Consider the following 27,593-nt stretch of genomic DNA (forward strand, 5'->3'; position numbering starts at 1 on the left):
TCAGTCCTCACGCAGGAACGTCTTGGAGATGTAGTGGTCTTTCTTGACTGGCTTGGACTTCTTCTTGCCCTTGCCACTCTTGGGTACCTCAGTCCACATCTCCTTCAAGTATCTTAATAGCAGACTTGATCAAGTAGAAGAAAGAATTAGTGAGCTTGAAGAAAGGCTATCTAAAAATACACAGTCAAAGGAGACAAATTAAAAAAGGATAAAAAACAATGGAGCACTTCTATAATATCTAGAACATTGCCTCACAAGGGCAAATCTAAGAGTTATTACCCTTAAAGTAGAGACAGAGAAAGAGATAAGGGTAGACAGTGTATTCAAATGGATATCAGAGAATTTCCCAAACCTAGAGAAAGATATCAACATTCAAGTATACGAAAGTTATAGAAAACTAAGTAGATTTAACCCAAAGAAGACTTCCTCAGGGCATTTAATAATCCAACTCCCAAAGATTAAAGATGAAGAAAGGATCCTAAAAGCAGCAAGATACAAAAATCAGACAAAGATGTAACAAAAAAGGAAAATGGCAGGCTAATATCATTGATTAATATTGATGCAAAAATCCTCAACCAAATATTAGAAAATGTAATTAACAATACATTAAAAATATCATTTATCATGACCAGTGGATTTACCCAAAAGATATAAGGATAGTTCAACATACGGAAAACAACCATTGTTATACATCATATCAATAGAATAAAAGACAAAAAGCTTATGATCATTTTAATTGATTCTGTTGAAGCATTTGATAAATTTCAACATCCCTTCATGGTAAAAACCATCAAAAATTGTGTACAGAAGGAACATACCTCAACATAATAAAATCCATATATGAAAGACCTGCAGCTAGTATCATATTGAATGGGAGGAAACTGAAAGCCTATCCCCTAATATCTGGAACATGATAGGGATGCCCACTGTCATCACTGTTATGCAACTTATTACTGGAAGTCCTAGCTACAACAATCTGACAAGAAAAAGAAATAAAAGGCATCTGATTTGGAAAAGAAGAAGTCAAATTATCTTGTTTGCAGATGCTATGATCTTATATTTAGAAAAACCTAAGGTCTCTGCAAGAAAACCAGTAGGACTGATAAACGCAGTAAATTTGCAGGATACAAAATCAACATACAAAAATTAGTTTCATTTCCATATATCAACAGTGAACAATCTGGAAATGAATCAAAAAAGTAATCTCATTTACAATAGCTACATATAAGATAAAATACCTAGGAATTAACATAGCCCAAGAAGTGAAAGATTTCTTTAATAAAAAGTATAAAACACTGATGAAAGAAATTGAAGTGGCACAAAAAAATAGAAAAATATTCCACATTCATAGATTGGAATAATTGACACTGTTAAAATGTCCATACCACCCAAAGCAATCTACAGATTCAATGCCATCTCTGTCAAAATAGCAATGACATTCTTCACAGAAATAGAAATGACAATCCCAAAATTTATATGGAACCACAAAAGACGCAGAATGGGCAAAGCTATCCTGAGCAAAATGAACAAAACTGGAGGAATCTCATTACCTGACTTCATATTATAGTACAGAGTTATAGTAACCAAAACAGCATTGTATTGGCATAAAAATAGACACGTGGAGCAATGGGACAGAATGGAGAACAGTTTGGAGATTACTCAAAAAAACTAAAAAATGAGCTACCATACAATCCAGCAATTCTACTGCTGGGTATGTACCCAAAAGAAAGAAAATCGGTATATTGAAGAGATATCTACACTCCCATAGATCTTACAGCACTGTTCACAACAGCTAAGATTTGGAAGCAACATAAGTGTCCATCAATAGACAAATGGATAAAGAAAATGTGGTGCTTCACTTGAACCCAGGAGGTGGAGGTTGCAGTGAACTGAGATTGCGCCACTGCACTCCAGTCTGGGCAACAGAGGGAGACTCTGTCTCAAAAAAAAAAAGAAGGAAAAGGAAAAGGAAAAGGAGAAGGGGAAAGGAAAGGAAAGGAAAGGAAAAGAAGAGGGAGGGAAAGAAAAGAAGGAAGGAAAGAGGGAGGGAGGGAAGGAAGGAAGGAAGCAAGGAAGGAAGCAAGGAAGGAAAGAAGGAAGGAAATGTGGTCCTTATACAAATGGAGTACTATTCAGCCATAAAAGAAATGAGATTCTGTCACTGCAACAACATGGATGCAACTAACCTCATTATATTCAGCGAAATAAGTCAGGCACAGAAAGACCATCATTGCATGTTCTCACTTATCATTAGGATCTAAAAATCAAAACAATTGAACTAATGGAGATAGAGATTTGAAGGGTGGTTACCAGAGGCTTAGAAGGATAGCGGGAGGCTGAGGGGTAGGTAGGGATGCTTAATGGGTACCAAAAAAAATAGTCAGAAAGAATGAGTTAAGACCTAATATTCGAGAGCACAACAGAGTGACTATAGTCAATAATAATTTAATTGTACATTTTAAAATAACTAAAAGAGTATAATTGGATTGCTTGTACCACAAAGGATAAGTGCTTGAGGAGATGGATACCCAATTTTCCATGATGTGATTATTACACATTTCATACCTGTACCAAAATATCTCATGTATCCCATAAATATATACTCCTACCATGTACCCACAAAAATTTAAAAAAGAATATTTAATGCTAATATATTTACTGAGTACCTTGTAAAGTTAAGGCAAAGTGATATATATAATATGCACCCTGTCCTCAAGCAATTCACTCACCATTCATATGAGAGACAATACAAATATACTTAAAAGGAAGAATGAGTGCAACAATTTGAGTAAGTTATTTAGCATTATACGGCCATTTTAAGAACATAATATCTAGCTAAATTAATACAAGAACACATCAAACATTTTAAATGAAACTTAAAAATTGGTAAACTTCAAAACGCATTCAGATACGAATTACCTCTCATTCCTTCTCCATCTGTCATCCCTATATGAACCACCATCTTATCTTTTATCTACATTATTCTCATAGCCTCCTTACTGTTTAACCTGATTCTGCCATGTCTCTCTATACTTCATTTGCAGTAGCACATGTAATGAAACTATACTTTAAAAAATGGAAGGTATATTCTGTCTCTTCCATGCTTAAAAAGCTGCAATGACTCCCCATCTCATTCAGAGTAAAGTCAAATTTATCAAATGACCTATCAGATCTTCTATGATCCCCCCTCCTTTCCTTATCACACCATCCAAGCTTATTATGTGCGATTCTCCCTTGCTCATCTTCTTTGCTCAGTTAGCTGCTGCCACATTGGCTTCCTTTCTATTCTTGAACACTCCATGCATGCTCTACCCTTAGTAGGGCCTTTGCAGTGGCTATTTCCTCTACCTGCAATATTCTTGCTCCACAGTCAAATGTTATCACCTTTAACTTTGCTCAAGTATCCTTGACCATGTTTTTTTGTTTGTTTGTTTGTTTTTTGTTTGTTTGTTCTCTCCCCAAGATGGAGTCTCCCTCTGTTGCCCAGGCTGGAGTGCAGTGGCCCGATCTTGAGTCACTGCAAACTCCGCCTCCCAGGGTTCAAGTGATTCTCCTGCCTCAACCTCCTGAGTAGCTGGGATTACAGGTGCACGCCACGGGCTGGCTAATTTTTTTTTTTTTCTTTGAGAGGGAGTCTCACTCTGTCGCCCAGTCTGGAGTGCAGTGGCACAATCTCGGCTTACTGCAACCTCCGCCTCCCCAGTTTAAGTGATTCTTCTGCCTCAGCCTCCCGAGTAGCTGAGACTACAGGTGTGTGCCACCACGCCTGGATAATTGTTGTATTTTTAGCAGAGACGGTGTTTCACCATATTGGCCAGGCTGGTCTCAAACTCCTAACCTTGAGATCTGCCTGCCTCGACCTTCCAAAGTGCTGGGATTACAGGCGTGAGCCACTGCGCCCAGCCTAATTTTTGTATTTTTAATAGAGACAGGGTTTTACCATGTTGGTCAGGCTGGACTCGAACTCCTGACCTCCAGTGATCTACCCACCTCGGCCTCCCAAAGTGTTGGGATTATAAGCCTGAGCCACCGCGCCCAACTAACCATCTTATTTTAAATTGCATACTACTCCTTAGCCTGGCATTCTCAATTCTCCTCAACCTTCTTTATTTACTGTTTTTCCACGGCACTTTTTACATTCTAATGAACCGTAATTATTTAGTTATTTGTTATGCTCAGTGTTTACTTTTTCTCCTTAACTCCATGAGGCTAAGAGTCTTTGGATTGCTTGCTGATATATTTCAAATCAGTAGAGTAATGCGGGACTCACAGAGGGAACTTAATAAAAATGTGTTAGGTAAATGAACAAATGATTATATGAACGTATAGGAAATTCTAGTTTGATTTTTATAAAAGGTCAACTTTTACGATAATGAAAGTTACCTATATTGTATTTGGATTTTAATTTAGTTTTCTTCTTTATTTCTAGTTATGAACTTTTGCTAGAAAAAAACTAAAATAACACCACTATGTATGTAGGAGAAACAAGAAATAATAAAAGAAAAATTATCATTCCACCTCTGTTATTATTGATTAAATATAAAATTTCAAAGTTAAAGTCTAATTATTTTCTTATTTGCTATTCAAAAGGGAATATCTCTTGTGATGCTACATTAGATAAATTATTAGTCAGATCTTCCAACAGGCAGATCAAAGCCTGGGCTTTGGACCACTGTCTGAGACAGGCACCTTATGTAGGTTTGTGGAAGGATGAGAATGAATAGCTTTTCCCCCTTGATGAGAACAGACCTCTGCACACCTGTTTTGTTCCTGTCTTCATTGGTGCTGGCACTCTTTTTTTTCCCTTCCAGGACATAGGCCATGGATACATACTTAAGGATATAAACAGAACTATGTGAAATTAATTACTATTTTAACTATGGCTCTTCCTCTTTCTCTTCTGCAATAATAATAATAATAAGCGTATCAGAATGCTAGTAACATTAGTAATTTTATACATAATCCAAGTGATTTCATGAAAATATTTTAAAATTTATAAAAGTTAGCTTTTATTGCCTGCAAATATAAGGTAGGAATATAAATGACAAAGCAACAAAGGGTTTTGACACTGAGTGAAGAAACACTAGCTCATCAATTTCTGAGCACGCATTTGAGGGAAAAACAGGAAGTGAGAGGTTCCACTGATACATATTGACAGCTGACTATAGAACATTTATTGATTCATTGATTCATTAATTATTCAATAGATATTGAACCTTACGTCTCAGAAAATATATTATTATAACAGGGTGCAAATATAAGACATTGTCTTTTTAAAAAAGAAAGTATAAACTAGTAGGAGAAGGAGAGATAAAAAGATAATTAGAGTGAAATATGCGAATTTTGCTAGGCAGCAAAATATAAGCAAAAATTCTGTAGAAGAAATAAAATAAAACTTTATCCTCTCTGAAACTAAATAGCCAATATTCACTAAAATTTAGCTCAAGCAGTTCCCTATTTTGAGCATCCTATGATTTCGACTGTAGAATAAATTCTTTGACTTAAGTTACACAAAAATATGCATGTATAAACTAAATCTCTCATGGTGATATAAACATGGAATGGACATCTAATTATTTCTTTCTGTGCTCAAAGTATTCCAATGTGCTCTTTTTTTGTCAGTGACTACATGACTTTTTCTAACTTGAGCCTCAAACTTTACCTCTCATGTTCTGCCTCCACATCTTGCTTTTCTAAAGTCAAACTTCTCCCCTTTCCAAAAACTGTGCTTCTTTTGATTTAACAAGGCAGAACCACATATAGCTTCCTCAAAACAAACTATGCTTTTTCATGCTTCTGAATTGTTGTTTGTGCTGTTTGCTATTTTCTATGCCTATAATACCATTCCAACTTTCCCCTAAGAAAATTCTGCCTATTCTTTAAAACTTTTTATATCCAAATTATGTGAATTTTTCCCTGAGGTCAGAGTCACCCACTCCTACTTAGTACTCTTGAAATTGCATTTAAAAGTTTTTATTTTGCATTTATATATCACATTTTAAATGTTCTCCTATTTCTTTCCGTTTCTCATTAGCTAAAACATTCTGAGAATAAGAGATACAACATTCATTTATGCTTCCATTATCTCTCATAGTATTGGTATATAGTGGCTGATCAGTAAATATCAATTAAAATGAGCTTAATTTGAACATTATATGTTTTTGTTATTTTTTGTTTATGTCATGGGAAACTTTTAAAGCATCACATTTGCCATTTACTTCTCAATAAATATTTACTTTGCCTTAGTCTCCTAACCTACATGAATTCATCACTTTGTGTTAAACTCATAGACAGCTAATATTTTTTCATTATATCTTTGCCCAGAGCCACATTTTAAAACTACCAACATTTATATAACTTCTATTCACAACTCCAAATCAGGAAACTATGTATCTTTGTTTCTAGTTGAAGTACCTTCTAGCTACTTCATGAAACACATATATTTTTCAAATGATAGATTGCTCAATCTGGCAAAGACAATCTGTTACTGTAGAAGATACATATTCATTTTTCAATTCGTAAGAAAATCATATTGATATTAACCTAAATTACTCAGATTCTTATTGTTTCAGGCAAGAAGGAAAATATGAAGAACCCAGCCATGTTATAATAAGAGCTGATCCTAGTGCTTTCTGTGTATTGGCTTATTTCAGTGTGTCACATTTCTGTTATTTCACTGACTCAGCACGTTGGTGCAGGTTTACGAATCCTGACCTCTCGAGAAATGGTCCTATATTGACTAGCTGACAATATTTGAAACATTTGTGAAAAACAGAAGAATTTGTCTGCCACTGAGAAATATTTTTATATTTATCAGGTCATATGAGTGAAATCACAGAATTAAATTAGAATATTTATTTCTAGGCCAGAAGATTTCCTTAGTCATTATAGTGATTTTTCTGGGATGGGAGTGGGGAGGACAAGTTTTAAAGAAGAATTCTTTAATGCACCCATATTTTAAAATTTGAAAAAAAAATGTAATCTTCCTAAATCTTAGGCTAATTTTAATACAAATAATCAAGTTAGTTTAGAATATGAGGTAAATAATATACGAAGTCAATAGCTAGATAATAATATCAACCAGCACCAAAACATAAAGAATTGGGAGTTCACTCTAGAATAAATTTTGAGTTAGTTTACTCTACCCTGATTTACCCTGGAAATTTTAATAAGATTTGTGGCAATTATGACTTCCAACCTAGCTTTAAAAGGCAAAAGATTTATATAATATGAAGAGTAACCAGAGTTTAACCAAGTTTAAATCCACAGAGGAGTTATGATAAAGGAACACCAGACGTTCACACATATTTTTACCAATGAAAGTAGTCAGCTTGATTCTTGAAATTAAAAACAGTACTGTTTTATGATTGTGGAGATGCGGCAGGAAATGAAAACAGAGGACTGTGTTTTCACAGTCAGTTTCAGCTAGTTTCATTGAGCGATGTAATAGTACCAAACATCATCTGGATTCTGTGATTTTTGCTTCCTATGCTGTATTAATATCACAATCTCTAAAGTCTCCAACATTTGCATTTGTAACTCTCATCACCCATCAACCCATTTCAAAAGGAATCTTTGCATAATCTATATTCCTAACCTTGTTAGACCCAGATGCTAAAGTAATTTTGTGATTTTATTCTCAACACTCTTACTATCTGAAAATGGACACAGAGTATGATTTTATATGCAAATGTCTGTAGATAGTATTAAAAGAGGAGGCTAGCAACATGGAGATGTTATTTTCCTGTACAATATGATACAGGAAGCTTGGTATTATGAAATCCAACCTTGTTACTATCCTGTAGGTGCATATAAGAAAATGTATCGATCTTCTTATATACCCAACAGAATTCTCCATATACACTGCTGCAAATACATAGATTCCACTCTGTTAGGAAAATGTGTTGTTCATTAAATGATGTTTGGTGAAAACAAATCCGGTGACTGACAATCGCCAGGGGTAGAAGATAGGGAGAAAATTGCTACAAACATGTTGCTAAGATCAGTATACATGAAAAAATGGATTTATTAACAATGCCACCTAGCTAGTACCTTTAGCCAAAAAAATGGTAAATGATTCACTGTTGTCACCTTAAGACAGTGCTGCAGGTTTTCAGCACTCAAATGCATTGTGTCTAGAAACAGAAGCTGATGGGCCGTGCGCGATGGTGCACTCCTGTAATCCCAGCACTTTGGGAGGCCGAGGCGGGCGGATCACGAGGTCAGGAGATCGAGACCATCCTGGCTAACACGGTGAAACCCCGTCTCTACTAAAAATACAAAAAAAATTAGCCGGGCATTGTGGCGGGCGCCTGTAGTCCCAGCTACTCTGGAGGCTGAGGCAGGAGAATGGTGTGAAGCCGGGAGGCGGAGCCTGCAGTGAGCCGGGATCGCGCCACTGGACTCCAGCCTGGGCAACAGAGCGAGACTCTGTCTCAAAAGAAAAAAAGAAAAGAAAAAAGGAAAAAGAAACCAAGAAGCTGATGGTAGCCCTAGGCATTGGAAACACTGTAAAAGAATAATATTCTTTTTGATAAAATCTCAAAAGATTGACAACTCAAATTGTTATTTTTATTTTGAAATTCAAACTTCTCTTTAATAATTTGAGTTAAGAGTTCATTGTTAAGGATGTTAGTGTTTACAGAATGTTTTGTAAAGTCAAAAAATGCAAACTGATCAGACAAGTACATATAAAACCAAATTAAATGATACTACCCATACAACATTTTTCTTTGTTTATGTTATTCATGTTGTGAATTAATATTTGAAATGATTGGACACTTTAGGAGGTGAAAAAAATCACTGCAGTAAATTTAATATAAACTAATGGAGCAATATTGTATCTGTCAGATTGTGCTTACACTTTTTTTTCACTTTATAATTTCTCTTTTTAAAAATTTTTAATTAAGCTATAACCCAACCCAACAAACCTGCCACACATTTCCTTTAAAATATAAATCATGCTTCCAGGAAAATTTTTACAAGTTCAGTCAAATGTTGGAATGTATTAAGAAAGCCATAGTTGGGTAAAATGAGTTTAATATCAATATCCTATCATAAGGCACTTATGCAAAACAAAATGAAGATTTCTAAATAAATTGAAATGCTCAGACCTTCTCATGGTATGACTTACATTATGCTAAGACATGCCCCCTTTTTCAACTTAGTGTATGCTTGATATTACAAAATAATCATTTATAGTAACAGAAAAGCATTCATTTATTTATCCATCTATTTGGTTGATATTTATTCATTGGTTTGTATATGACCTACACTGTTTTTAAGGAATGAAACACGTAGTTTGTATCTGATATGTATTTTTTCTTTATCCAACATCAGTTCCTTTAAGAGTAATCCCCTGCTTCTTTTTTTTTTTTTTTTTTTTTTTTTTTTTTTGAGATGGAGTCTCACTCTGTCACCCAGGCTGGAGTGCAGTGGCACAGTCTAGGCTCACTGCAGCCTCTGCCTCCCAGGTTCAAGCAATTTGCCTGCCTCAGCCTCCCAAGTAGCTGAGATTACAGGTGGACACCACCACGCCCAGCTAATATTTGTATTTTTAGTAGAGACAGGGTTTCGCTATGTTGGCCAGGGTGGTCTCGAACTCCTGACCTCAAGTGATCCACCTGCCTTGGCCTCCCAAAGTGTTGGGATTACAGGCATGAGCCACCATGCCCAGCCACCCTTTCTTATACCATGTGTTTCTGGTAGAGTTGAGTTTTTTGTTTGTTTGTTTTTTGTTTTAAATGGAGTCTTGCTCTGTCACCCAGGCTGGAATGCAGTGGCATGATCTCAGCTCACTGCAACCTCTGCCTCCCAGGTTCAAGCGATTCTCCTGCCTCAGCCTCCCGAGTAGCTAGGATTACAGGAGCCTGCTACCATAATGAGCCCTAACTACCCCACCACAGAGGTGAGCACATAATCCAGGCTAACCAAAAAAAAAAAAAAAAAGTGAGAGAAAAGAAAATAAAAAAACAGATGATTCCACTGCACGTGAACAACTGTTCCATGATTGGGCACATAATAACTTGAAATCACTGTTTGCCTGTGAGTGAAATCTACACAGAAGTAAGCTCGGATTACTTGAGAGTGGAATCTACACAGAAGTAAGATTGTCTGAGAGCGAAATCTACCCAGAAGTAAACTCAGAGAAGAAATGATTTCCTATTCAGTGAATGGTACTGGCATAACTGGCTAACCACATGCAGAAGATTGACATGGGACCCCTTCCTTTCACCATATACAAAAATCAACTCAATATGGACTAAAGACTTAAATGTAAAACCTAACACTGTAAAAACCCTAGAAGAGAATCTAGGAAATACCATATTGAACATAGGCACTGGCAGTGAGTTCATGATGAAGATGCCAAAAGCAATGGCAACAAAAATAAAAATTGACAAATGATACCTAATTAAAGAGCTTCTGCACAGCAAAAGAAACTATCAACAGAGTAAATAGACAACTTAGACAGAATGGGAGAAAAGATTTGCAAACTATGCATTTAACAAAGGTCTAATATCTAGGATCTATAAGGAACTTAAACCAACAAGCAAAAACCAAACAACCCCATTAAAAAATAGGCAAAGGACATGAACAGACCGTTCTCAAAAATAAATAAATAAATAAAAGACAAACATGCAGGCAACATGCATATACAAAAAAATAAGCACCGCTAATCAGTAGAGAAATACAAATCAAAATTGGAGTGAGATACCATCTCACACCAGTCAGAATGGCTATTATTAAGTCAAAAAATAACAGATGCTGGTGAGGTTGCAGAGAAAAGGGAACACTTATACACTGCGGGTGGGAACGTGAACTAGTTCAGCCACTGTGGAAAGCTGTTTGGAGATCTCTTAAAGAACTTAGAACTACCATTCGACCGAGCAATTCCATTATTGTGTGTATACCCAATGGAATATAAATAATTCTGTCATAAAGACCCATACACATGTACGTTCAATGCAACGTTATTCACAATAACAAAGACAAGGAATCAACCTAAATGGCCATAATGGTGAACTCGATAAAGAAAATGTGGTACATATGCATCATGGAATACTACACAGCCATAAAAGACTACCCTTTGAAGATCATGTCCTTTGGAGTAACACAGATAGAGCTGGAAGTCATTATCCTAAGCAAATTAACACAGGAACAGGAAGCCAAATCCTGCATGTTCTGACTTATAAGTAGTCCACAAACATTAAGAACACATGGACATAGGAACAACAAACAGCAGAGCCTACTTGAGGGTGGAGAGTGGGAGGAGGGTGAGGATGGAAAAACTAACCATTGAGTACTATGCTTACTTACCTGGGTAATGAAATAATCTGTATACCAAACCCCCACAAGATGCAATTTACCTATATAACAAACTTGCACATGTACCCATGAACCTAAAATAAAAGTTTGAAGAAAAAAAAACACCAAGAAAATCATACAGAAACTGTCTAAAGAAATTATCTCTCAGACATGAGATGGAGGATATGCATTAAACTTACCTTTCATAATAAAAAGAAAAGAAAAGGAAAAGCAGTCACATCAACTTGAGAATGATAAGAAGAATCGTAAAATTAGTCAGATTTAAAACTGATCTTGAGCAATGCAGGGAATTCCGGCAAGTACATGAGTGTGAATGCTGTTGCAGGCCTGGGCAGTATGAGCACATGTGAAGTATCTGCCTGTTTGCCTTCCTTCTTTCCTCCCTCCTTTCCTCACTTCCTTTTTTTCTCCCTCCCTTCCTGTCTTCCTTGTCTCCTCCTTCCCTCCCTTTCTTCCTTCTTTCCTTCCTCCCTTCCTCTCTTCTACCCTTTCTTCCCTCCTTCTCTCTCACTCTCTCTTCTTCCTTTCCTTTGTCCATCCTCTCCCTTTCTCCTTTCTTTTCTTCCTACCTTAAGCATTTTGGGGGCAGTAACTAAAAACCATAATGGATGCTAAGGTTAGAAATGAAAATAAAGAGTTCCTGTCTTCTAGATCATGGAGTAAGAATGCAATATCTATATATATTTTTGATGGAATTTTAAATGATCCATGCAAAACAACTTTTTTTCATATTCCTCTTAGAATTCAGATAATACAGCATTTCTATAAGTAGAAATGTATAAGAAGTATGTTTTGTGGAAGTTGGATTTAAATCTTTGATATATGCCAAGTGATCAAAAATTATATATTGCCCTGAGTCTATTTAGAATATGAAAAATTGGGTATGAAGTAGAAAATAATTTGATTTTTACATGAAATATATAAATTTATTTGAAACTATAAAATACAATTAAACATTGTCTTTCTGACTCTATTGTTATGCTGTGTGATATGCATCTTTAAAAGAATGGTTTTAGCACTTTTTAGAGAACTGTGTGGCTGATGACTTTTCACATGGCTTAAATAATTATCCAATTAAATTTGTGCATATAAAGCCAAATGGAAAAACACTTTGTTTCTAACAGATGAATAATTTGATGAAGAAAGAATAGAGGGATAATGTATAGATAAATTAAAAATTACACACACACAGTGGAAATACTCTCATAAGAGGACAATTTCACCTTAATGTAATAAAAATTAAATGTCAATTAATTTAATGATTCTAAGAGAATAATTATATTATTTAGACTTCTTCAAGACTGTAGAATCTTCTATTTTTTTATATTGCCAACTATGAAATTGCTTTCTTTTTGTAGCCAGAAAGCACAGCTGACAGATAAAAAAAATTGTTAATTTCATAACTCTTAAAGACTAAATGGAGACTGGCATTAAGATTTGAGATATTCAATGCTATTTCTGTACAATATGTTTAGCTTGTTGTTTTCTCAATTTGATGTTGGGATATGGCCCAGAGTTTTTCTTTCTATTTTAACTGTGCTCTTGAGATATGCATTTCATAATTTTTGTCTCTATTACAATTGAAAAAAACGTCTACATAAATTACTCTAATTACATAAATTACCTAAATTAACTGAAGACAGTAAAAGGAAAACTTTGCAATTATCCATTTCACTTAACATAAAAGGCACAATATTATTTTAACAGATGTCTGCTTTATCCTTTGTTTAGACACAACTGTAAAGCACTTTTTGTGAGATTTCAACTGGGGAATTTTCTATGAAGATGTAAAATAAAAAATATGTTTGATTACAATAAAATAAAATTTATTCAATTATTCTATGATGTGCACATAATTAGACATTATAGGTAGTTCCAAAAGTATAAACATAGGTTTTTTCCAAAATTTTATTTATGAGAAAAAATTTTTTTAAGAAAGGGAAAATGAGTGGCTTTTCTACAGAATCTCATAAAGGTTTATTTTATCCACTAATAAGCTGTCTTACAGCAAATTAATACTCTGCTAATAAATGCCTGTGTATAAGACTACCCAGAGAACATAAAATGTTTTTTTAATAAGAATAATAGAATTAAGCAAAAGTTAATAGAAATTATTAACGAGAAAGAAATGAGACAAAATATTTTACGTTGATTTTTGTTCAAACATTGATCTGGGTAAACTTATACAGTTAAATAAAGAATTGTTTAAAGCAATGTTACTATATTGGACATTTTGGTTATCTCCATTATCTATGACTTTCCAATACATTAGCCCATTGGTTTGTAGGATTCATCTCAGCTCAGTTAGGTGCTGCAAGTAATCTAAGGTTCTCGTTCTCGACACTGACGGCACATTAGAATGAGCAGGAGAGGTTTTTGTGTTTTTTTTTTTAAATCTAATGGTGTTAGGGCCTCTCTTCATAGCCTCTGACCAGTATTTTTTATTTCTTGCGTCATTCTAAAGTGCAGCCATTACTGAGAATTATTGGTGGCAACTAATTACAATATTGCGTTTATCTATCCGACAAATATTTTAGAAACCAGGTTTGATTCAAGCGTGGGAATGTAGAATTGTAGATCCTGGTCAGGCAGTGGCATCTGGTGTCTCCTGGCAACATCAGAGAATGCATACCCACAGACAGATGAAACCTATGAGGCACTGCTCATGAGTGATATCTAGTGACTAGTTTGTAATGTGTCCAAGACATATAAAGATAGTCCCCATTGCATTTTAAGAAAATACATCTAAATTTCACATTTTAGATCCAGGTGACATGGGTTATTAGAATCAATTATGGTAACACTTTAAATTAAGTGTATTAGAGCTTCAGGGTGATATGTTAAGGTAGCTCCCTTGCTAAGCCCACTCTTAGGACTTGTCACAATCTGGAAGAACACACAGAATACTATTGCCAACATGACCAGGAAAACTGGAAAATGTCAGTTTTAGACATCCCAGTTGTCTCAGTGCTTTCTCAGTACCCTCCGCTGAAAATATATTGTCTACATTTATCACAGCAAAATATAACTTCTATAGAATTTGTCAGTGTTTATTTTTATCATGTCTCTAACCCATTTGCTTATGGAATTACCACAGCATATGATATAATTCTGTCCACTGACACATGAATGAAAGTTCATTGGGATTCCTAGAATACATTTTCACTGGGACTTCTACAAAAAAATTTCAGACACCTCTTCTAGATGTTGTAATATGGCTTTGAACCTTACAAAATGTTGTATCCTTTCGTTTGTATCAAATGAAAATGAAACTGGTGAAAGGAAGGTGGTGAATTGCAGAGAAGCACATTGGAGATACTTAGGGCACCTCTGCAGCCTGGTCTGCTTCTGGATTTCTAGTTACATGAAGCAGTAACTGCTGCCAAGAGCATGCTTGCCGTAAGAGTTAGTACATGTCTACCCAGAAAACAGTATGTTCAGGCCCACCATTTTTATCTAAAATGCTTGGGATCACAAGTATTTCATAAGCATTTGTATTATTTTAGGAAGGCCGTATACATGTTACATACTGTGAAATAAGCTTAGCAGAGCCTAGGACAGCACTACATTATCAAGAAAAAAAATCTCTGGAACAAAAAAACGTGTGTGGATGAATGGTTGGCTAGAGAGATGGAAATAGATATACTGCTATACAGGTATATACAGGTATTTGTGTACACATGTATACACACACATTCACACTATGTATCATAAAGACTATAAATAGTCTCACTTCAGTTCACTTCAGGTCTTGTCTAAATTAGTCATAAGCCACTTTCAGTTTTTGGATTTCAGATTTGTGGACAAGCATTGTGAACCTTTTATACTTATATGACTCTTCTCTTCCTCTCATTCTTTTTTCTCTTTACCCTTTTATGTTAATCTTAGATTATGGCACCAGAGATAAGCAGATAATGTGAACAACAAATATAATCACAGTCAGTCCTGTATGACTGATTTTTAAGATTATTTTGTTAATTTTCAAAACTCAATTTCTTCTAATTATATTTGGCAATGATAGGCCATATTAACTCATAATTCGAGCAATTTGAAAAAATTCAATTTAATGCTTATTCATTAAAATGTTCAAGAATCAATAATAATTTAATCATAAGACATAAGTACACATATTAAGATTGTAAAACTAATGGTCATCTAATTCTCTTAGATAATTAGGTTATATACAAAGATTGTCCAGAAATTGCATCTAATTAAAGCATGAATGAAGTAATCATCAGAAGTTCATAAAAGACTTTCCTTCATCATCTTCCTTTTCTCCCTGGTCATATTTCTCACTTTTCATTAGTTCACAAATTAATCATTCCAAGCTATTCAAATTGGGAGAGCAAGAAACTCAGAAGTAGCATAGCCTTAACAAGGGATGCATATGATAACACATTAAACGTATTTCAAAATTTTATTTCCAGGTTTTGCATACTGTGATTTTATATGTTTAGTGTTACAGAAAGGTTTAAAATATCTTAATCAGAATTTAAATGCACCGTGATCCTTGGGTATATGTTTTACATTTCAATCTCTACATTTTTTTCCACTGTAACGTAACTTTGCACATGAGTCATTTGAACTAGTTTATTTATAAACATGTAGCTCTGGCTGAAGAGACCTAAATGATTCCTTTAGTTTTAGACTCATCCCCATTTCTTACTCATCACCTGAATAAGGATATCCTACAGATACTTCCAATTCAAGAAGGTCAAAACTGACTGCAAGTTCCTAACAAAGCAAGCTCTTGTTTTTTAATTCTCCTTTTCATTAGATGCTATTCCATTTGCATTCAGTCAGGAACAGAGATACTTGGGGGTCATCCCCGACTCCTCTTCGTCATCAATTTCCACATCCAGTCTACTTGCAATGTTTGACAACATACTTCATAACTATCCATTATCAGTTTTCTTCTTTGTCACCCATATTAACAAGGATTAAGATCAGCTACTTAGTGTCCCTTGCAGTGGCTATACAATCATGTTGTGGTTTCCCTGATGCCAGTTGTGTACCCTTCATATTCCTCTGTCCTAAATTGGCCAGAGTGTTATTCCTACAATGTAAATATGGCCATGTCATTCCTATTCAAAATTCTGCAAGAACTTATGACAAATAATGTTCTATATAATGTGCCACTGCTTAACTCTCCAAATTGATTATCCGATAAATTCTGTTTTAAATGTTATCTTTCAATGTGTGTTTTTACCTACATAAACAATAATATGTTACCTGTTAGGACCAAGCACTGGGGATACAAAAAAAGTAATATATGGTCCCAACTGCTAAAAAGGCCACAGGCATGTAAACAAAAACTTACGAAGTTTTTGTAATAGTAGAGATATCCACCATATTTGATGACAACACAGGATGGGCTGAGGATAGCTAAATATACTTATTTATTTTCCATTTATACACCAACTAGTGCACTTTGACTTTCTCTCCTTACCACTTTGCAACAGGTGCATCTTTCAAGGTCATGAACATTTTAAATTTCTTATTGAACAATAATATTTGACATATCTAAAAGATAATCTCTTTTAAATTTTATAATCCTTTGGCGTACATTAGAAAATTAGACTCTATAATTCTGTTTTCTCCTTAATAACACTTTGTTTTGTTTTCTCTTAGAGCCATCCAGCTCTGTTTCCTCTTAATCACTGTGTTCTACTCTTTATTATCCTTAAATGCTTGTTGAACAACCTCATCCACTTTCATACATATCAACTACTTACTTTATATTGTAATGTTTCACAGATGTCTGTCTCTAGGCTTGACCATCCTTTTGAGATTTGGATTCCTACATCTGACTACTTAACAGGTATATATCCTCTAGATACTCCTGAAACAAGGTCTATATGCCCCATGCTATGAAGCAGCATCAAACATTCCAGTCCCCAAATGTATCATCATATCGTTCTGATTGTATATTTTATCTTTCTCTTGTATTAGGTAGTTTTTAGAAAGAATACAAGTCTTGTACTCATTCTTTTGTAATTATTGCTAAATATTTTATTCTTTTTGATGCAATATTCAATGGAATTATTCATTTAATTATCAGATTTTTAATTATATCTATTTGATTACAATTGATTTTTTCTGTAGGACTAAAACTTTGTGTGTGTGTGGGGGGGGGGGTGTGTGTGTGTGTGTGTGTGTAGACTACTATTTGATGTATTGCCCAGGTTAGAGTGCAGTGCCTATTCACAGGCATGATTGTAGCACACTACAGACTCAAACTCCTGGACTCAAACTATTCCCCTACTTCAGCCTCCCAAGTAGCTGGGACTACAGGCTTTGAAGGCAATTGATTTTTGTATATTGATCTTGCATCCTGTCACTTTGATAAACTCACTTATTAGATCTAATAGCATTTTGTGGATTTCTGAGGACTTTCTATATAGAAGATCATGTTATCTGCAAATAGTGGTTTTTTAATTAATTAATTTATTTATTTATTTATTATTTTATTTTTTGAGACAGAATCTCACTCTGTCTCCAGGATGGAGTGCAGTGATGCGCTCTTGGCTCACTGCAACCTCCGCCTCCTTGGTTCAAGTGATTCTTCTGCCTCAGCCTCCTGAGTAGCTGGGACTACAGGCATGTGCCACCACGCCCAGCTGATTTTTGTATTTTTAGTAGAGACAGTGTTTCACCATGTTGGCCAGGATGGTCTCAATCTCTTGACCTCGTGATCTGCCTGCCTCTGCCTCCCAAAGTACTGGGATTACAGGCATGAGCCACCCCGCCTGGCTTATTTATTTATCTTTAAAATTTGCATGTATTTCATTTATTATTCTTCCTCATTACCCTACATACCAGTACAATGTGAAATGGAAGTGTGAATGTGATTTTTTTTCCATAGAGGAAGCATTTCTTCTTCTTTTACCACTAAGTATGATATCAGCTGTGTATTAATCATAGATGCCCTTTATCAGGTTTGAGGTTGAGGTTGAAGTTTGTCAGGTTGAAGACATTCCCTTCTGTTCCTAGTTTGTTGAGTATTCTTTTCAGGAAAGGGTTTGAGATTTTGTCAAATGCTTTTCCTACATATATTGAGATGACCATGTGATTTTTGTATTTTATTCTTGTTAGTATGGTATATTACATGGATTAATTTTCACATGTTAATTCAAACTTACATTTCTGGGATAAATCCTACTTGACCATGGTACATCGTCCTTTTTATATGTTGCAACATTTGATTTGCCAGTATTTTGTTGAGGATATTTGCAAGACGTGTTTATCAGATTTTGGTATCAAGATAATGCTAGCCTAATAAAATGAACTGGAATATGTTTCCTCCTCTTTCATACTTTGGAAGAGTTTGTGAGGGACAAATATTATTCTTTGAATGTTTGGTAGAATTTACCAGTGAAGCTGAGACTGGGCTTTACATTGTAGGTAGCTTTTAAAATATTAGTTCAATTCCTTCAATTATTAAAAGACTATTCCAATGTTCTACTTCTTCTTGAATTAGTTTTGTTAATTTCTTTCTTTCTAGAGCATTGTCCATTTTATTCAGGTTATCATATTTGTTGGCATATAGTTGTTGATAATATTAACTTACAATCCTTGTATTTCTATAAGATCAGTAATAATGCCTCTTCTTTTATTCTTGATTTACTAATTTGAGTCTTTTATGGTTTCATTTATGTCAGGCTAGCTAAACTTTGTCATTTTGTTGATTTGTTAACAAACCAACTTTTAGTTTAGTTGATTAGGAAATCAACTAAAACTATTGTTTTTCCAATCTCAATTTCATTCATTTTCACTCTAATCTTTATCATGCCTCTCCTGCTTCCTTTGGGTTTTATTTGTTTTTCTTTTCCCAGTTTTTCAGGGGAAAGCTTATATTATTTGAAATTTGAGATTTTTTTAATGTAGGCATTTACAACTATAAATTTCTCTCTAATCACTGCTTTACCTGCATCCTATAGATTCATACATGTTGTGGCTTTGTTTTCATTTATCTCATGGTATTTTCTAATTTCTTTTGCTATTTCTTCTTTGAATGATTAGTTATTTAGGAATGTGTTTTTAAATTTCTACTTGTTTTGAATTTCCCAAATTTTCTTTTATTATTAATTTCTAGTTTCATTCCATTGTGGTCACAAAACATACTATGTATGATTTTATTCCTTTTACATATATTGAGGTTTGTTTTATGGAGTAACATATGGTCTATCCTGGAGAATGTGCCATATACACTTGAGAATGTGTTCTAGGGATATCTGTTAGTTATCATTGATTTATAGTGTTGATCAAGTCTTCCATTTCCATGTTGATTTTTACCTAGTTTTTCTATCCATTACTGAAAGTGAGCTAATAATATCTCCCACTATTACTTATTATTGAATTGCCAATTTCCCCCTTCAATTCTGTCAATTTAAAAAAATATATTCTAGGGCTGTCTTTAGGTCCATATATGTTCATAATTGTTTTCTTGCTTACGAACTTATACCTTTTCATTTAAATGTCCTTCTTTGTCTCCAGTAACAATTTTGCCTTAACATTGATTGGCATATACTTGTTGATGATATTATCTTATAATTCATGTATTTCTATAAGGTCAGTAATAATGGGCCAGGTGCAGTGGCTCACGCCTGTAATCCCTGCACTTTGGGAGGCCAAGGCGGGTGGATCACCTGAGGTCAGGAGTTTGAGGCCAACCTGACAAACATGGCAAAACCCCATCTCTACTAAAAATACAAAAATTAGCCAAGCTTGGCGGTGGGTGCCTGTAATCCCAGCTACTCGGGAGGTTGAGACATGAGAATAGCTTGAACCCTGGAGGCAGAGGTTGCAGTGAGCCAAGATTGTGCCATTGCACTCCAGCCTGGGCAAGACTCCATCTCAAAAAAAAAAAAAACCAGTAATAATGTCTCTTCTTTCATTCTTTTATTCTATACTAATAGTATAGCCACTACAGCTCTATTTTGTTTACTATTTGCATGGTATATTTTTTTCATCCTTATATTTTGAACTTATATGTGTGTTTAAATTTAACATGTGTCTCTGGTAGACAGAATACATGTGGATCATGTAGTTTTACCAAAAATTCATTCAACTAACTTCTGCCTTTTGATAGGAGAATTAAATTCATTTATATTTATTATAATTGCCAACATAGTAGGATTTACAGCTGGCATTTTACTATTTGTTTCTATATGTCTTATGTCTTTTTCTTTGTCTATTCTTTCATTACTATTTTCTTTTGTACTAAATTAATATTTTCTCATGTGCTATTTAAAACCCCTGTTTCTTTTACCATATTTTAGGATTTTTCTTAGTGATAGCCCTGAGCATTACAATTAAAATATTAACTTAAATATTTAGTTCAGATTAAGACCAAATTGATTTCAATAATAGTACATGAAAGTTTATTTTAATAGAGTTCCATTTCATCATCGCTTCTTTATGTTCTTATTTTTATACTTATAAGCCCATTGATACAGTTTTAATACTTTAGCCATTATTTTTAAATCTAGTAGGAGAAGAAAATAATTATAAACAAAAATATATTTATTCTTTCATTTATATTGACCTATGTGGTTACCTTACTGCTGCCATTTACTTTTTGATGTGAATTCAAGTAAAATTTTAGTGCCTTAATTTCTGATTGAAGGATTTTCTTTAGTAGTTCTTATAAGATATGTCTGCTAGTAACAAATTCTCTCAGTTTTCATTTATATGAATATCTCTGTATTTCCCCTTCAATTTTGAAGGATAGTTTTACTTGATGTAGAATTATTGGCTGACTGATATTTTCTTTTAGAACTTTGAACATGTCATTGTACTGTATTCTGGTTATCAATATTATTGAGGATTCATTGTATGTGATAAGTTTTTCTTCTTTCACTGTTTTTAAGAATCTATGTCTTTGGCTTTCAACCATTTGAATATTTTGTGTCTAGGTGCAGTTCTCTGAGTTTATCTTACTTGAAGTTCATTAAACATTTTGGATATAGAGATTAAATGTTTTTCATCAAATTTTAGAGTTCCAGCCTTGAAAATATAGTAAGACTACATCTCTGCTAAAATTTTAAAAAATAGCAATTTAGCCAGGCATGGTGATATGTGCCTGCAGTCCCAGTTGCTTGGGAGTCTGAGGCAAAAGGATCACTTGGGCCCAGGAGTTCAAAGTTGAAGTGAACTATGATTGCCGTTGCACTCTAGCCTGGGAAACAGAATGAAACTTTGTCTAAAAATAAATTTTTTGAGAAGTTTTTGGAATTTTTTTTCAAATATTCTTCCCATTTCTCTCCCTCTCTCTTTCTAGGATTTCCATTATGCGTATATTGTAACACTTGTTGATATTCTACAGGTGTCTGAGGCTCTGTTCAGTTTTTCTTTATTCTATTTCCTTTTCATTATTCAGACTGAATATACTCAATCACCAATTTTCAAGTTCACTGATTCTTTCTTCTGTCAATTCAAATCTTCTGTTAATTCCATTTAGTGGTTTTTTTTTAATTTCGTGTATTGGACTTACCTATACCACAATATTTCTTTCTTTCTTTTTATAATTTCACTTTATAGATAAGCTCTATTATGTGAGATATCGTTCTCACACTTTTCTTTCGCTCTGTAGAGAAAGTTTTTTCCTTTGTTTCTTGAATATATTTATAATAGCTTATATAAATTCTTTGCCTAGTTAAGTTCACATCTGAACTTCCTCAGGGATAATTTATTTTTACTTTTTTTCTATGTAGGGGCCACCCTTTCCTGTCTCTTTGCATGTCTCATTTTTTTTATTGAAAACTGGACATTTTAACTCACATAATGTGGCAAATTTGTAAATCAAATCCATAGCTGGTTGTTATTGCTGTTTCGATGTGGCTAATGCTGCTGGTTTTTAGTGGTTTTCCTGGACTTATTCTGTAAAAGCTCTATTTTCTGTCATGTACAGCTTTTGAAGTCTCTGCTCAAAAGACTATCTTAGTGGTAATCTCATGACTAGACAGTCATCTTTGGATGACTTAATCCAATAAGTTTTCTACCCCTTGCCAAATGATTCTGTGCTTGTGTTGGAACATGGAATCAATGCTTTGGCAGTTTATAGCTCTGCCTTCTTGTCTTTCCTTACTGGTCATTCAGAGGCTCATAGTCAGCTGGAGTTGAAAGATTAGTGATTCTGCATGACTTTCCTGAGCATGTACATATTTTTACACATGTATGTGGGCCAGATCATCAGAAAGATCTCAGTGTTTTTCAAGGCTCTTATAGTTACCTGATTTCCAGATCTCCCTTTTCAGATTTTTTGGCCAGCCTTTCGTTTGTCCCAGTTGCTATCACTGCCTCACATAGATGAGATGCTAAATAATTGCTGCTGATTGTTTTTGAAAAATTACCTAGGGATGTTTATTTTTAATTTTTTTTACTTTTTTTCTTCATCGAGTGAGCTCTGGGTCCATTCAAATAAAGACAATTCCTATAAATGGGACTTTTCCAGGGAACTGCCAGACATATCAAATAGTGACAATTCTCTAGAAATAAGGAATTTTTGAGGTGCTGTAAACTTGGTCTATGTTCTCTATGTTCAGTGACTGCTAAACTGTTGGTTTCAATAGCTGTCATCATAGTGAACCTGTTGGTTTTCAAGGCTGCTATGGAGCTGAGAGAGGGCAAATTAAGACACTATGAAGTTCACAGCTTTTGCCAAGATTCTGCTATTTTTCATGAATAAATACTCAGACCGTTGCAGGCCTTTGGTTAATTTCCAGAGTTCCAAAATGATTTTAACAATTAGTGACTGTTTTCTCATTGTGCTTACGGGAGAATAGATTTTTGATGTCCTTACTATGCCATTCTGGAAATACTGCATTCCACCTATTTTGAAGGACTATCTTCTATTCTTCTTTTTTTTTTTCCCTAGCAGAAATTTTACATAAACACACCTGCTATCCCATTATTCCAAATGCCTTTCCTTTGGTCATAACTGGGACAATATGAAAAACCTTCGATTAGCTGCTGGGGTTGATTACAAAGAACAATTCAATAATCACGACATTAAATCTGCCAGAATAGATGTTTAGATAGCATTGGCATAGAATAATAATTAATTGCTTCTCTTGATGTTTTGAGGGAGAAAGGAGCTGAGATAAATAGGGATGCAATTTTTCAGAGCACTTATATAGATTGAAACTTTTAAATGACAGTATGCTGATCTCCAGAGATAGGGTAAAATAAAACCCCATATGATGTCACCAGAGTTTCATTTCTTCCTGGAGATGATGAGGATGAGCATGGAAAAGTGTGGGGAGAGGGAGCCACTCTGCATCATCTAGAATAGATGGTCAGAGTCTACATATTGACTAACAAAAATTAGATAAAGATATACAGCAGTAGCAACATCAAGAGTAAGAAGGCAGTTATAACAGGAATGAATATAATTTTTCCCAGGGAAAGCCTGAAATTTGGATTAAAATGAATGATAATATATTAGCCAAAATAATTAATGCCAGCTACTGCAACAAAATTTTAGGGACTTATAACCAAAGTTTTTTTTTTTCTCACATAACATCGAAAGTAGCTTAGGTGCTTCTCCTACAAGAAATCTGTTCTTAATAATAATGAAGATACCCATATTATTTCCATCTTGCAGATCCACCTTCTTTGAATTGTTTCTAGCTGCACAGAGGAGAAAAAAGAAAGAATGAAGTGAAAAGACCCAAACATCCTTGGCTGCCTCAAAGCAGAGGTGACCCATCGCTTTACTTCTGCTCCTAATACATTGATGTTAAATAACTACCTACCTGTACCCAGCTAGACACGTTGTAGGTTTCTGTGAAATACAGGAAAAACATGTGGATAATTGGTTAGCACTAGCTGTCTCTGCCATACCCTCACAATCTAACAAACCAAAGGATAACCAACAACAGAAAGAAAATATTCTATTGTCTTTCTGAATTTGATGGCTTCAAACTTCACCTAGTAATTTCTATAAGTTAGAATTAAATTCCACTGTGTAAAACTTGTTAATATTAGTTTCAATTATAAGAAATCTGAAAAAATATGACTTTAAAATACAAATGCTGCAAAAACTGTTCGGCATTTTTGTATGAAGATATACTTACCATATGACCATCAATTCTTAGATATTACCCAAGGGAAACAAAAACTTATGTTCACACAAAACCTTATGTTCACACAAAACCTTATGTTCACACAAAAATGTGAATGGGAATATTTACGGTGGCAAGAATGGTTAATTTTGTCAACTGAGCTTGGCTGTGGTACCCAGTTGTTTTGCAAACATCAGTCTAAATATTGCTGTGAAGTTTTTTTTTAGATGTAATTAACATTAAAATCAGTACACATTGAATAAAGATTAACATCAAAATCAGTAGATTTTTGAGTAAAGCAGATTACCCCCTGTAATGTGGTAGGCATTATTCAATCAGTTGGAGGTCCTAGGAGCAAAGACTGAGATTTCCAGCTGGGAAGGAATCCTGTCTCTAGACTGCCTTCAGACTCAAGATTGCAACATTGACTAATGGCAGAATTGTCAGTCTGCCAGACTTGCCATCAGGGGATGGCATCATCACGTGAGATGATTCTTTAAAATAAATCTCTCTTTTTTATTCTCCCTCTTTCCTTCTCTCACAGAGTTTCTTCTCTCCCTCTCTCTCCATATACATACACACACCCTGTTAGCTCTGTTTCCCTGGAGAACCCGGACTGAGCATAAATTGCTTAGAAGAAGAAATGGCCAGATGTACAATTGCATACCAACTCATTAGTTGGGACCAAAGACTTGACTGAATGGTCAGGGACTTGGAAGAAACATTACTGGAAAACTGATAACAGGGAAGTCTGGAGAAGAGGTATATGGATAGACTTCTATGAATGGACCAAAAATGTCAGAAAATAAAGTGAAGATATTTATGCCCCTTGTGAATGTACAGTAAAGAGTGACCTCAGCATAGGAAAATTTTAATCATTAAATGGACAGGATAACCCGTTGTCTTTCCCCACTCACTTTCACTGTATTCTATTCTTTTTCAAGGGAGTCACTAGGTCTAACCCATGGACTCAATGGAGGAGATCACATAAGGGTGTAAATACCAGGTAGGGGGATGGAGATCATAAGAGTCCTATCTACTATGTAGGGTCTGTCTTCCTTGTTTAGACACTGGAGAAAAGGAGTTTCTTATTAGCACTGCTCACAGTATTTAGATGATAGTTTTGAAATAATAAATGTCTTCTTTATCTTTGTATTCCCCTCCTTCAGTATCCAGTGCAGGTTTAGCATGTAGGAGAAGTTCAATTAATATTCTTTGAACTGAGCTAAACTGAGATTCCCTTTGTGAACCCTTCATTCAAATTAGCCCTGAAAAGCCACCATCTCATGAACACATCATAGACTTTTTTTTTCCATGTTTTTATTCATTCTATTGTCTACTGAGAATGGCTTTCTCTAAACTCTGCTTTAAATCCATTTCAAATTCTATTTCCAGTAAATTTTTATAGAATTCTACTGAAAATCAATAATGGTCATATTTACATATATTACATTATTGTTTTAATATTATTTAGATCTTCTGCTGACTTTTAGCTTTTCATACTTTCCTATCTTCTCATCTTCTCTACCCGGCTAAATTGTAAATGTGCTGAGAACAGAAATGCTCTTGTGAAATTCTTTACATCACTCAAAAAGACGTATGGTGTAGCATGTGATTTTATGTTTTCATGGTAATGGATTGTAAGGCATTTTTAATATTAAGCAGTATTATGAAAACTTAATGTACTTATTTTTCCTTATGGTTATTATAATCCTTTTAAAATGACATGGCATTATTCAATAGCATTTTTCCCTTTAGGGTAATGTACATTAAGCCAATAAAAATAATGAAGTTTTATTGTACTGGAAAGTTAATTGTAAATTTCAGGCGTCAAAATATTCATATATACACAGAAGCACATTTACTGACTCAACTCATGTCAAATTTTGCCCAAAACTAAAAATTTCACCAAAACAGTCAAATACCTCTTCAACTTACAGTATTAATAAAAATATAGATACTTGTATATTTGCTACATAAATGATGACCACTTTTTTTAGCCAAATTTGTAATATGATAAAACTTTTTATTTTATATATTTTTTTGACTTTTTATTTTTTATTATTATACTTTAAGTTCTGGGATACATGTGCAGGCAGAACGTGCAGGTTTGTTACATAGGTATACGTATGCCATGGTGGTTTGCTGCACCCATCAACCCGTCATCTAGGTTTTAAGCCCCGCATGCACTAGGTATTGGTCCTAATGCTATCCCTCCCTTGTCCCCAGCATCTGACAGGCCCTGGTGTGTGATGTTACCCTCCCTGTGTCCATGTATTCTCATTGTTCAACTCCCACTAATCAGTGAGAACATGCGGTGTTTGGTTTTCTGTTCCCGTGTTCGTTTGCTGAAAATGATGGTTTCCAGCAAAGGTCATGAACTCATTCTTCATTCTTTTTTATGCATAGTATTCCACGGTGTATATGTGCCACATTTTCTTTATCGCATTGATTGGCATTTGCGTTGGTTCAAAGTCTTTGCTATTGTAAATAGTACTGCAATAAACATACATGTGTATGTGTCTTTATAGTAGGATGATTTATAATCCTTTGGGTATATAATCAGTAGTGGGATTGCCGGGTCAAATGGTATATCTGGTTCTAGATTCTTGAGGAATCACCGCAGTGTCTTCCACAATGGCTGAGCTAATTTACACTCCCACCAAGAGTGTAAAAACATTCCTATTTCTCCACATCCTTGCCATCATCTGTTGTTTCCTGACTTTTTAATGATCGCCATTCTAACTGGCATGAGATGTTATCTCATTGTGGTTTTGATTTGCATTTCTCTAATGACCAGTGATGATGAGCTTTTTTTCATATGTTTTCATATGTTTGTTGTCCACATTAATATCTTCTTTTGAGAAGTGTCTGTTCATATCCTTTGCTCACTTTTTGATGGGGTTGTTTGTTTTTTTCTTGTAAATTTGTTTCAGTTCCTTGTAGATTCTGGATATTAGACTTTTGTCAGATAGATAGATTGTAAAACTTTTCTCCCATTCTGTAGGTTGCCTGTTCACTCTGATGATAGTTTCTCTTGCTGAGCAGAAGTTATTTGTTTAATTGGATCTCCTTTGTCAATTTTGGCTTTTGTTGCAATTGCTTTTGATGTTTTAGTCATAAAGTCTTTGCCCAGGCCTATGTCCTTAATGGGATTGCCTAGGTTTTCTTCTAGGGTTTTTATGGTTTTAGGTCTTATGT

The 27,593-nt window shown here is 34.6% G+C and overlaps 1 long non-coding RNA gene across 1 annotated transcript in view; it reads left to right on the top strand.

The window, feature by feature from the left end:
- Window positions 1-26,193, top strand: part of LOC107967592 (uncharacterized) — a 54,300-nt gene extending 28,107 nt beyond the window's left edge. Inside the window, exon 6 of the long non-coding RNA XR_010148093.1 lies at window positions 23,933-26,193. This is a non-coding gene — a long non-coding RNA (uncharacterized LOC107967592). The remainder of the gene's footprint in view (window positions 1-23,932) is intronic.
- Window positions 26,194-27,593: the final 1,400 nt, after the last annotated feature.

The sequence above is a fragment of the Pan troglodytes genome, chromosome 10, assembly GCF_028858775.2.
Source record: "Pan troglodytes isolate AG18354 chromosome 10, NHGRI_mPanTro3-v2.0_pri, whole genome shotgun sequence".
Lineage (NCBI taxonomy): Eukaryota > Metazoa > Chordata > Mammalia > Primates > Hominidae > Pan > Pan troglodytes.